Raw genomic sequence first — 13,528 nt, 5'->3', positions numbered from 1 at the left:
AGAAGCCTCAAAAACCTTATAGAGCCAAGGAATCAATAAAGAAGCAAAACATTTATAAAATTCAACGGTAAACCCATCAGGGCCAGGAGCTTTCCCCAGATTCATAGAAAAAATAACATTCTTAATCTCATCCATTGTAATGGAAGTATCTAATAAAGAAGACATATCCTGTGAAATCAGAGGGAAGTCTAACTTATCTAAAAAATCATTCATATATTTAGAATCTCGAGGAGACTCTGATTGATATAAAGAAGAATAAAAATCACAAAAGGTTTGATTAATCCCCACATGATCCAATATCAATCGATCATTTTGGTTATAAATCTGATTGATTTGAGATTTAACATAATTAGATTTCAATTGATTAGCCAGCTGCTTGCCAATTTTATCACTGTGAACATAAAAATCACTTCTTGTTTTCTTTAATTGGTTTACAATCGAGGACGAGAGTAGTAAACTGTGTTCCATTTGAAGTTCAGTTCTTTGTTTGTATAGCTCCTCAGAAGGAGCCATAACATATTTCTTATCAATTTCTTTAATCTTGTCCACAATTGCCATCTCCTCCTGCTTCTGTTTCTTCCTCAAAGCAACGGAATACGAAATAATCTGACCCCGAATATAGGCTTTAAAAGTGTCCCAAAGAGTGTTAACCGAAATATCTTCTGTATGGTTAATTGTAAAAAAAAGCTCAATCTGTTCATTCATAAAATTAACAAAGTCCGAGTCCTGAAGCAACAGCGAATTAAAACGCCATTGTCTATTGTTTGGTATATTGGCCATAATTTTAATAGAAAGCTTAAGTGGAGCATGATCCGAAATGGTTATAGAATCATAATCACATTTAATCACTGAAGGAATGAGACGAGAATCAATGAAAAAATAATCAATTCTTGAATAGGAATGATGAACATGTGAAAAGAAGGAAAAATCTTTTTCCTGAGGATGCAGAAAACGCCAAATGTCCGTCGACCCAGAATCAGAAAGGAAAAAATTAATCAAATTTGCAGATTTATTAGGTAAAGTCCGTAAAGGAGCCGAACGGTCCAAAGCTGGAGATAAACAGGTATTAAGATCTCCGCCCCAAATCAATGAAAACTCGTTCAAATTCGGAAACTGATCAAACAATGATTTATAAAATTCCGGACAATCCATATTAGGAGCATAAACATTAACCAAAACTACTTTTTTATTAAATAGTAAACCACTAACCAATAAAAATCTACCATTCGGATCAGAGATAATATCCTGTTGTATAAAAGTAACTGAGGAATCTATAAAAATAGAGACGCCTCGAATCTTAGCATTGGAGTTCGAATGAAATTGTTGTCCCTTCCAGAATTTGTAAAAACGTAGTCTGTCCCCCCTCCGTACATGGGTCTCTTGTAAAAATAAAATTTGTGCTTTAAGTCTCCGGAACACTTTAAAAACTTTTTTCCTTTTAATAGGATGATTAAGACCATTAGTATTCCAGGAGACAAAATTAATAATAGACTCCATAAATCCTAAAGTCAACCCACAACAAGGAGGATTGACAATAGGCGCGACCCACAAACCCGGAGAGGAAACAGAACATACAAAAGATACCGGGGAAAAGGACGCAACCAGTACTTCAATAATGTATATAGCCCAAAGAGAAACAAACTAAAACGTGAAGCCCCTCCCACCACCCCCCACCCCAAGACCCCAAGGCAAAATCTAAAGCAGACCCGCCAGAAAGAAGCAAGCGCTAAAACTACCCCCATGACTTCCGGTATACGCTCCCTAAAAAAAAGGTATAAATATGAAAAGGATCAGCTAATTGTAAAACAGTAAAAAAATAAGTAAAAAAAAGTTAGCTCAATTAAAATACATACAGAACAGAACAAAAGCCGCAAAATATATATTAAAAAAAACCACAATAAACCTCAAACTCATGAATAGACACAGCAACAAAAAAAATAGGATTATTAACATAAAGTGATTATAAAAAGCAAAACAGAATAAAATTTTTTAAAAAACTACAAAATTTAAGGCCGCACAGGAAATACGTAAGATGACAAAAGGGAAGTAACCACCCAGAATCCCCTGGGAAAAGAAAGAAATGACGCAGTTAAAAAGAAAGTTTAGCAGCCATATTAAGAAATCAAAAGTAAACTTTTCTGCCCAAATAGGGCACAGAAAAGTTAAAACCAACCAACTCACAGCCTCCGATCAATGGAGATAATTAAAAAAAGGCAATTAAGATGTTGAAGATGAAAGTTGATCCAGATAACTCTGGGCATCCAATTTCAATATTATTTGAATATTATTTCTAAGGTATTAAATATAGATATCTCTCCTCACCCTATTACTGCTATCTTTGGACTACCTAAAATTTCTAGTAATCTTTCCCCTTCAGCCCGTAGAATGATTGCATTTCTTACTTTAATGGCGAAAAGATGTATTTTACAACATTGGAAAGAGCTTAATGCTCCAACTACCTTTTTTTGGTTTTCTCAGACGATTTTATGTTTGAATTTGGAGAAAATTAGAAGTAACCTTTATGATTCTTCATTTAAATTTGAACAGATTTGGGGACCTTTTATTCGATATTTTCATTTAATGTAATATTTACCCTTCTTGTTTTTTCTTCACTGTTTTAATGGAGGTCGGGATTGAGGACGTGATTTTAAGTTTAACTCTGTTTGGTTTCAAGTTAGCCCATTGCTTTGCCTTGCTTTTAGTTAGCTGCACGGTGGGGGTTTTTTTGGGGTTTTTTTTTTTCTTTTTTTTTCCATTGATATATATAAAATTTAGTATACTATTATGTTATCTTGGTTTCTTATGCTTAAATTACATTGTTTGTAGCATTTTCTTTTTGGTATTGTTATCTTTTGGAATTTTATTATACTTTAACATTGTATTAATGTTTATATGGCTTACCTTTTTTGTATACTTACTCAATAAAAAGATTTAAAAAGACTTTTAAAGTGAACGGGCGAGTACTGAGGAGTGTGGTAGGACAAAGTGATCTGGGTATACAGATCTATAATTCGTTGAAAGTGAAGGCAAAGTAGTTAGGATCGTAAATACAGTTTTTTTTTGCAAATTCGGTTTCATAAATCAATGTATTGATTTATGCAATGTAAGAAAAAATCCTAGAAGATATCATCTGCACTCACTTGAAATGATTCTGTCATCACCATAAAGCGGTGAGCTGGATTGCAGTACCGTTTAGCATTGCACCGTGACGTTGCAATATAACGACTCAACATTTCAGTTCTAGGCCCAGAATTACAGACACAATCATGTCGCCAATCTTCTTCATCGCGCAGTTAATCATCTCTCATAGAAAGGGCAACCTTCGTGGAACTACAGTATTGGCATTCCTCGGTGCAAACAATTTACTCTGTGTATTTACTGCTTACGTTACTGGAAGCTCCAAAATTCATTACCGCTAATTTGTTCGAATTAAATTCCATCTGCTAGTGCTCCAAATTTACAACATATCCATGGGGAATTCTATGCAATACTCCCCTGAGTTTCAGATTGGAGTCCATTCGTGAATTTGCAATTTATTATGTTAATTAAAAATCTGGGATTGAACGCAGTGCAGAATTTTCGATATTGATTGTCAAGATCAGACGCCAAACATTGATCAGTAGGGCGACCCGTGAGCTACCTATTGCTGATAGGGAAACGATCTCTCAGTTTGTCCGCTCAGTTTCTATAGATAGCTCTTTGTGATTTTCGATGCTTCTTCATGGAAGAAAATGTATAACAGTGAGTTATGAACTGTAATTTAATCCGCGATTTATGCCGAGTGTGGATTGCTAGGTCCTTGCCTCCCCGTCTGCGTGTCTCCCCATCCTCTCGCGGCCGTGGTCGATCCACTCCACAGGCCTTGTTTCATCCTCGTCAATAGGCCATATAATAACAATCTATTGCGTGTAAACATCAAATTTTAAACTTTCCTTCCTGAGGCGCAACAATCAGGCTTCCAGAGAAATGGGTGGTAACCGATAAATATAATGAACAGAAACGCGGTCTATCTCAGTTCCTTCCGTATCCACCTGACACAGAATGCAAGAAACTGTGATACCCCATAAAGGAATAGGATTAGTGAATACATGCGAAACACGGAAAAGGCGATAAATCGCCAGTCCTGAAACCGAGTTTCGATGTGAAACGCCGACATTCCTTTTCCCCTCTACGGATGCTGCTCTGTCCGAGTCCTCGACGTGATTGTGTGCTGCTGTGGAAAACTTGACCTTGGCCGGGGTATTGAGTCGGACAGCAGGCCTAGTACTTCACGGAGTGCAAGCAAGGTACCAGGCGGTACCCTCCATTTACACCGGAGAAGCGAGTGTACCTCTGAGTGAAGAGAGTATTCAAAATAGATTTTACAAACAAGACATAAAGCATTGAACGGGTGTAAAGGACGATATAATGGTGGAGGGCTAATGGTCGGAGAGTTAGAGATTCACGGCCTTTAAAACGTCAAAGTATGCTTTTCCAAAGAATCAGTGTCTCTCATTTGGAAGGCGCTGCCTAATAATGTGATGGAGATAGATTCGCCAGGAGTATCTGAAGGCAGCTACATACGCAGATCATATTGCGATTAGATGGAGCTTTGGAAACGGGGCAGGGAGCAGAGATATCCAGTCTGCTCATAGAGTTGTCAGCGCATAGAAGATGGGGCAAGTGACCATAATTCAGTCGCGATCAGCGATTAGTCACTTCCCAAAACCTGACCCTTTCTCTTTTTAGACTCGTTTCTCCATTCATAATCAGGACAATTTCACTTTATCGTCTTGGTAATAGCGGGTTTAGCTTATTGTAGAGTTCTACTGCCGACAGGAGACCCGTGAAATGTCGCACGAGAGGCAGCGTCTCAAGCATTGACATTTATCCAGTCCGGAGGGGGTGTGCGCTCAGTTAGATAACTGTATGTGTGTGTGTGTGGTGGGGGGGGGGGGTTGTTAGTAATCTGCGTTGTTGCAGATGTAAAAGGTGCCAGTGGGTGAGTGGGGTCTGTGGTTGCTGAACGACGGGGTTTACAGGGAGTTATGGGGCCGGAGGATCGATAGGCCTTGTTTCGCTGGAGGTGCTGGTGTGGTGTTGGTGGAGAGGTATGGGAACCGTTTCAGGTCTGGTGGGTGAGATCCGGGCTGAGTGTGTGGGCGAATGTGGTGTACGAGAGTGGTGTGTGGTCAATGTCAGACGCCCAGGAACTGTGGAGTCTGTTGGGGTGGTATGGGCGCGGTGTAAACTGATGTGGAAGGCTGTACTCAGAGAGAATATGCGAGGTGTGTCGTTATTGGAAAAGTGGAGAGCTGGGGGTCAGTGAGAAATAATCGACAGGTTGTGTGGCCATAAACTACAGTGATGGTGTGTGATTACTGAGGACGTGGAAATATGTAACGTCATTGGGGGTTCGTGGATGTGGTGTGGCGCTAGTTGTAATGTGGAATAAGTGTGCCGTCAACAGGAACTAGTGGGGTGTTAGAAGGTGGAGGAATTATGTTGTCAGAGATAACATATGGGAAGTTGTGTGACCACTCGAGGTTGGTGTAGAATTGTGGGGTCATTGGGAATTGTGGTTATGAGCGGGCATTAATAGGGAAGTGTTGGGACTGTGTTCCGCTGGGGAGGAGTGGTTTCAATGGAGCTGTTCCAATTGTTTTGGGCCAGAGGAAGCTGGTAGGGAGGTGGCGGCCGTGGAGGCTGGTGGGAGGTGGAGACTGGTCGAAAGTGGAGGTCGTGGAGGCAAGGTGGGTAAGTGAATCCGTGGAGGCCGGTGGGGAGGTGGATTTAGTGGGAACCGGTAGGCGCACGTTGGGGTCAGTGGGAAATGTATCCTGATGTGTGTGTTTAGCAGACGAACTGCTGAGAGAGCTGGTCAATGGAGGGACTGCGCAATCAGGGTTAATGGGGGGCCGTGGCTGCAGGGGTGCATGCTGCTGGATCTGATGAGAACACTGGGGAAAGCTGATAGAAATGATCAGATTCATTACTATATGTTGATCGGGAAGAAGTAGATTTAGGAGGAGGATTCGGTGATGTAATGTGTGGTCTTTGGGTATGTGTAAAACGTGTGGGATTCATAATTTCAATGCGAAGGCACTGTGATGATGGAATGGGCTCACTGGGATTTGTGTGGGAGGGTTCGGCACAGCAGGATGGGCTGCTGGGAAGATGCGTGGTTATTGAGAGCTGGCGGAGAAAGGGTGTGTTCAATTATAGAGCATGGTGAGGAGGAATAGTCAGTGGTGGAGAATTGCGGAGAGACCGGTTTCAATGGGTACAGCTAGTGCTCAATCGTTAGGTAACTTGATGAGGTTAATGGAGGAGTTAATCTGTCTCTGGAGGCCTATATGGTGCCGAAGGTGGGGTCAGTCTGTGTGGCCACTTGGAACCACGCGTAGTCAGTTGGAGAGTGTGGTGCAGGAGGTCTGTTTTATTATTGGGATCAAAATATAACATGATGCTGTCATCAGCGCTGAATTTCATCTGTCATATTCCCCGTTAGTCCGATAACCTTCCTAAATATTACAGTTATGCTCCTCCATACTTTTCCCGCTCCATCTACTTTGACTCTACCCTTCAAATTTTCATAAAACCCTGGCAAATTCCGTCACAGTTTTTCATCTTCCACGGATAATCTAACCCTCACTCCAATCTCTCCATATCACTGAAAGGTAATGCTCTTGGCATTCAATCACAAACAAGCGAAAATGTGCAGATGCCGGAAATCTGAGCAGCACACACAAAATGCTGAAGGAACTCAGTAGGCCAGGCAGCATCTCTGGAAAAAAGTACAGTCGACGTTTCGGCAGGACTTAAACCTCGATTGTACTCTTTTCCGTAGAATTCTCTTAGCATTCAATTTTGATGTTTATCGTTTAATTGGCAAGAAAAAATATTTGCATCAATATTAAAGCTTAACGCTGATTTATTTTGCAAAAGTGAAATTAAAAGGGACACATAGCTGTACTAAAGACAATGACCAATACGGAAATCAATCACCTTCATATCAGTAAGTGACGGATGACTGCCGCCTTCCGGAATAGTTAGAGTGCCGCATGTTCTATTCGTTCAATGAGCTGACAGGTCTCTCTCATTTCTTTTCATATCCCTCCTCAGACCGGCCAAGCCTGCAATTATACAAGAAGTGGATCAGCTGCACGAACTTCCTTCCGAAACTTTCATATCGTCCTATTCACGAAATAAGGTGGAAATGCTTTTTACGTCATTTATTTACCATACATGAATAACCAAACAAAGGTTCTGGAAATATGAATCCAATGAAACAAAATCCCCCGCCCACTTGGTCTGGAAAGTTAGTTCCCCGGTGACAGGTACATTTCATTTGGGTCTTCGGGAAATTTCAGCTGTGTAAACCTGCAGGCCGGTCTGCTCCGGTCCAACAACAACATAACGACTTTCACTGCCAACTGATGTTTACACGTGAACGATTCACTTCATTTATCATTGGGATTTGATATCGTTGCCGCCCGTGTCGGCGATCCACACCAAGTAAAGGGAGGAAGTGGATTGAGAGGTTGAACAATGGCGATTGTAGAACAAGGCACCTGAAACATAACTGCAGGAGAGCGACTGACTCCGGAAAATCTGGATTTAATTTGTTTCATCTGTCTTCAGTGCCGTAGGAGTTCCATTGGCAATAACAACTGTTGTGCATTCTCCAGGTTTGTCCGTTTTAATCTGCGAAAACTGTATAATGGAATTGGTTTACATGTATTGGCAACACACTAACACTCCCTAATTCCAAATACTACCCCTGCGGATAAAACTATTGAGTGGGTCTCCATTACCACTGACGGATCTTTTGCTCAAATTGTTGTATTTTTAATGGGGATTCTTCGCAGACTGACATTTAGCGCCATCGGATCATTTTGCAGCTCTATAGCAGATTGCGCCCTGATCACCTTACCGGGTGATCTTTGAAGTACAATTATCAGATGTGCAGGGGGCATACCCAGCAACTTCCAGTAGCTTCAGCATTTCAAATCTGTCTGTCTCATCAATATGAAAGTGAGACACGGCTTTGCCGGTTGGAGACGGTATTCTCACTTTTAGAACCAAATACCCAAATTCATCTATCTGCATTTTAAAGCAATAGTCAAACACTGATTTCAGCTAACAGTAGAAGTGAATTCTGGAATTTGCTGCACATCAGGTTTTAAACATTTTAAAGGGAACTGAACGTACAACAAATCTGCCCTTTCTGTGACATTTTTTTTTACAAAAGGCCAATATGAAATAAAGCGATACAACATATGGAGGATGGAAACACGAGGGAATCTGCGGATGATGGAATTTCAAGCAACACACACAAAAGTTGCTGGTGAACGCAGCAGCCCAGGCAACATCTATAGGAGGAGGTACAGTCGACGTTTCGGGCTGACACCCTTCGTCAGGACTAACTGAAAGAAGAGATAATAAGAGATTATCCATTAGGCCACACGGTTGTGTTATGTGAGAAACGCCGAGGGGAAAAACGGGGAACTGCTGCAAGGAGATTAGAACATAGAACATAGAATAGTACAGCACAGTACAGGCCCTTCGGCCTACAATGTTGTGCCGACCCTCAAACCCTGCCTCCCTTATAAGCCCCCATCTTAAATTCCTCCATATACCTGTCTAGTAGTCTCTTAAACTTCACTAGTGTATCTGCCTCCACCACTGACTCAGGCAGTGCATTCCATGCACCAACCACTCTCTGAGTAAAAAACCTTCCTCTAATATCCCCCTTGAACTTCCCACCCCTTACTTTAAAGCCATGTCCTCTTGTATTGAGCAGTGGTGCCCTGGGAAGAGGCGCTGGCTATCCACTCTATCTATTCCTCTTAATATCTTGTACACCTCTATCATGTCTCCTCTCATCCTCCTTCTCTTCAAAGAGTAAAGCCTAGCTCCCTTAATCTCTGATCATAATGCATACTCTCTAACCCAGGCAGCATCCTGGTAAATCTCCTCTGTACCCTTTCCAATGCTTCCACATCCTTCCTATAGTGAGGTGACCAGAACTGGACACAGCACTCCAAGTGTGGCCCAGCCAGAGTTTTATAGAGCTGCATCATTACATCGCCATCCTTAAACTCTATCCCTCGACTTATGAAAGTTCACACCCCATAAGCCTTCTTTACCAGCCTACCCACCTGTGAAGCAACTTTTAGCGATCTGTGGACATGTATCCCCAGATCCCTCTGCTCCTCCACACTACCAAGTATCCTGCCACTTCCTTTGTACTCTGCCTTGGAGTTTGTCCTTCAAAGTGTACCACCTCACACTTCTCTGGGTTGAACTCCACCTGCCACTTCTCAGCCCACTTCTGCATCCTATCAATGTCTCTCTGCAATCTTTGACAATCCTCTACACTCTCTACAACACCACCAACCTTTCTGTCGTCTGCAAACTTGCCAACCCCCGCCCCCCCCGTCTACCCCCACATCCAGATCGTTAATAAAAATCACGAAAAGTAGAGGTCCCAGAACAGATCCTTGTGGGACACCACTCGTCACAATCCTCCAATCTGAATGTACTCCCTCCACCACCACCCTCTGCCTTCTGCAGGCAAGCCAATTCTGAATCCACCTGGCCAAACTTCCCCGGATCCCATGCCTTCTAACTTTCTGAATAAGCCTACCGTGTGGAACCTTGTCAAATGCCTTACTAAAATCCATATAGATCACATCCACTGCACTACGTATAGAATGATTTCTTGCCAGAGATAAAACTACTCTTATGCAGTGATTTCAACCCAGGTGAACATTCGACCATTGCTGTTAATATCTCTCCATTCATTCCTGCTTTGGGATGTTCTTTTAAATTCAATATTTAGTTTCTGTCACACAGAAAGGAATTCTAAAAGGCACACACCACTATCCTTTGCGGCTGCGTTATATTATGGGATTGGAATAAGTGATAATGGTCCACCACATTCAATACATTATTGATAGAGTGAACTCGATTTCTTTTCAGGTTTTCAGCCGTTGGTTTGGTATCCCGAACCGAGTAGCCATGTGTATGTGTCGGGTAAGCGTTAGGGTGTTCGGATCTGCGGCTGCGCACAGCCGGGCGTGCCGTCAGCGCGTCATAATGTGGTAACTATCGGGTTATTGTATTTGCCCAAAACAGGGAAAATCGTCATTCTCGAACCAGATGGCAAATTCCTATAATATCTGTTTACTTGAAATCAAGCAATATGATAACAAAGCTATTTAAATTTTATTTAATACAACATAAATTTGTTTCATTTTACATCTCAAAATATTCAGAGTTTCTCCGAGTTACAGAGCACGGAATCGATACTTATGCCGCAGCACGTCCATAGCGTTTAAAGTGCCTGCATTAGTGACTTCCATCTTTCCTGTGGTTGGTACAAATCTCTTTAAACTGTCCTTATCCACGTCCATGAATTCTGGTAGGCACGGCGAGCAAAGTTAATTGACATAGAATCTGAACACAAATGTTTTGACGATAAGTAGAGTCTGTAAGTGCTCTGAAGAAATTCAGAACTTAGAAACAAGAGAGAGTAGAGCAGACGAGGTGGCCGAGAGGTTAAGGCGACGGACTGCAAATCCATTGTGCTCTGCACGCGTGGGCTCGAATCCCATCCTCATCGCAACATGTTTATCTGGGAGACTCTTTGTTGAATCTGTCACTTTAAAACATCCAAGCTCCAACTTCTGTCACAGGGACGCCAGACGGTTTGTTATATAAGTCATGAAAAACAATATTCATCATTAGTTTATCGCCAAATTTTGCCTCAATGCCAAAGATATACTGTAGGAGCAGGATTAGGCTGTTCGTCTCATCGATGTTTCTCCGCTATTCCATCACGGCTGAGGACTTACTTTGAGTATTGTCAACAGTTTTGGGTCCTCCATCTCAGAGAATATGTACTATCTTTGGAGAGAGTCTAGAGGAAGTTCACAAGGATGATTCCAGGAATGAAAGGGTTATACGAGAAACATTTGATGGCTCTGGGTCTGTACTCGCTGGAATTCAGAAGGATGAGAGGAGGATCTCATTGAAACTATTCGAATGTTGAATGGACTAGACAGAGTAGATGTGGAAAGGGTGATTCCCATGATGGGAGAATCTAGGACAAGAGTGCACAGCGTCAAGATAGAAGGGCTCCCTTTCAAAACAGAGATGCGTAGAGATTTCTTCACCCAAAGGGTGGTGAATTTGTGGTATATATTGCCACATCCAACTGTGGAGGCCAGGTCGATGGGTGTACTTAAGGCAAAGATTGGTAGGTTTCTGATTAGACATGGCATCAAAGGATACGGGGAGAAGGATGGGGACTGGAGTTCGTGAGGAGAGAAAAAAATGATCTGCCATGATTGAATGGCGGAGCAGACTCGATGGACCAGATGCCCTAATCCTACTCCTATGTCTTATAGCCCTGTGGTCATACATATTATCAGTCTCAACCCCATTCCCTTGTCTTCTCCTCGTCACATTTGACAACCTTATTACCTGCCCTCCTCCTCAACCGTGGCTTTAAGTATGCCCAATTACTTGTCATTCATGGCTACCCGTGGCAATAAATTCCACAAACCCATAACTTTAAGCTACAGAATCTGTTTCTCTAAAGTGACGTCCTTATCTGAGGTTGTGCCTTCTGGCCCTCGACTCTAGCACTACATCAAAATTCTCTCCAGGTCCATTTTAACTCGACCTGTCAATATTCGATAGATTTCAATGAGATCCCCGACTCATTCTTCCAAATTCCAGCGACCAAGGCCCGCGGTCCTAAAATATTCCTCATAGGTAACTCTTTTATTCCGGGCGTCATTCTCGTGACCACCCTCTGGACTCTGTCCAATGCCAGCACATCCGTTTTAGATAAGGGATCCAAACCATTCACCATATCCCAACTGCGGTCCCACCGGAACCTTATAAAGGCTCAGCATTACATATCCATTTTTATTTTCTAGTTCTCTCGAAACTAGCGTGGTCACGTGGCCAAGTGGTTAAGGCATTGGACTAGCGACCTGAAGTTCGAGCCCCAGCCAAGGCAACGTGTTGTGTCCTTGAGCAAGGCACTTAATCACACATTGCTCTGCGACGACACTGGTGCCAAGCTGTATGGGTCCTAACGCCCTTCCCTTGGACAACATCGGTGTCGTGGAGAAGGGAGACTTGCAGTATGGGCAACTGCCGGTCTTCCATACAACCTTGCCCAGGCCTGCGCCCTGGAGAGTGAAGACTTTCCAGGCACAGATCCATGGTCTCGAAAGACTAACGGATGCCTTAACTCTCTCGAAATAAATGCTGACACTGCATTTACCTTTCTTACTTCCGTCTCAAACTGTCAATTAGACTTCAGAGAATCCCGCACTAGGTCTCTGAATTCCTGTTACACCTCTTCTTTTCTGATTTGTTCTGATCAGGAAATAGTCTTCACCTTTATTGCTGCTAACAAAGTGTTTTTCCATACAATTCCCTGCAGTACAGCCCATCTGCTATTTCATTGCCTACTCTCTTCACCTGTCCAAGGTCTTCTGCAAACTTTCTGCTTCCTCAAGACCACCTACCCTACAATCTATGTTTGGATTGTCCGCAAATTTGGCCACAAAAGGACCAGTTTCATCATCCGGATTCATTGTCATATGATGCCCTAATTCCGACTAGTCACCGGCAGCCGACCAGAAAAAAAATTCCCCTTTATTCTCACTGTCTGCCTCCAGCCAGTCAGCCATTCGTCTATCTATGGCGGTATCTTTACTGTATTATGAGGAACGTTTATCTTTTTTAGCAGACTGATGTGCATCACTTTGTCAATGACCTTCTGAAAATCCAAGTAAACAACATTCAGTGACTCTCCTTTGTTTATTCTGCTCCAATTTATCTCTCAATATGTTTCGTTCCGCACTCCACAGACCCTCGATGGACAAGGGAAGGAACTGCTGCAGGCAGGCACAGGAGAGGGCGCGCTGAGGTCATAGTTCAGCTGCGGAAAGTGACTGAGAGGTCAAACGCCCTGCTCTGAATTCAATAAAACAGCAGCCAGACCTGAGAAATAAGTGACCCAGTGAATTTAATGTCCCTAGTCTTTCCATCACTTACTGAAGAGATGTATCTATCAGTTAAATATGATGGATGCAAATTCATCCGCGGGAAATGGCCGTGATGTCATATGATTGGTGCTGTGATTTGGGTACCTACTGTTTCCAGTAAGAGCAGCCATCTGAAGGGGAAGGGCGCGCCTATGTTGCTGTCGCCTTTGACCGGTAGTTATCTCTGGGAAGTGTAATCTCGGCACAGGTGCTACTTTGCCGATTGCTGTAATGGTGCAACTGGGTGCAACTGTTGAAGACAGTTTTATTATCGGGCTGACTCTGAGACCAGTGCGGCTCCAGGCAGCTGGGCCAAAGTTAAAGCCAGGAGAGGGTAAATGTCTCGTGTTCAAAAGGAAAAAAAAATGAAAAATGCATAATAGTTCATGATATTTCACAGCGTCCTTCCTTCTGCTGCCTCTGAGTAATACGTCCACAGCGGACTTCGCCCTGAGCTGTGACTGGAGTTTATA

The 13,528-nt window shown here is 42.7% G+C and overlaps 1 non-coding gene across 1 annotated transcript; it reads left to right on the top strand.

Moving 5' to 3' along the window:
• The first annotated feature begins 10,527 nt into the window (after positions 1 to 10,527).
• trnac-gca (transfer RNA cysteine (anticodon GCA)) lies at positions 10,528 to 10,609 on the top strand. The gene has a single exon. It is a non-coding gene; the product is annotated as a tRNA-Cys (tRNA).
• Positions 10,610 to 13,528: the final 2,919 nt, after the last annotated feature.

Source organism: Mobula hypostoma, unplaced genomic scaffold (genome assembly GCF_963921235.1).
Source record: "Mobula hypostoma unplaced genomic scaffold, sMobHyp1.1 scaffold_60, whole genome shotgun sequence".
NCBI classification, from domain to species: Eukaryota; Metazoa; Chordata; class Chondrichthyes; order Myliobatiformes; family Myliobatidae; genus Mobula; species Mobula hypostoma.
The sequence above is the reverse complement of the archived record's forward strand: the minus strand, read 5'-3'. Positions and strand labels throughout refer to the sequence as shown.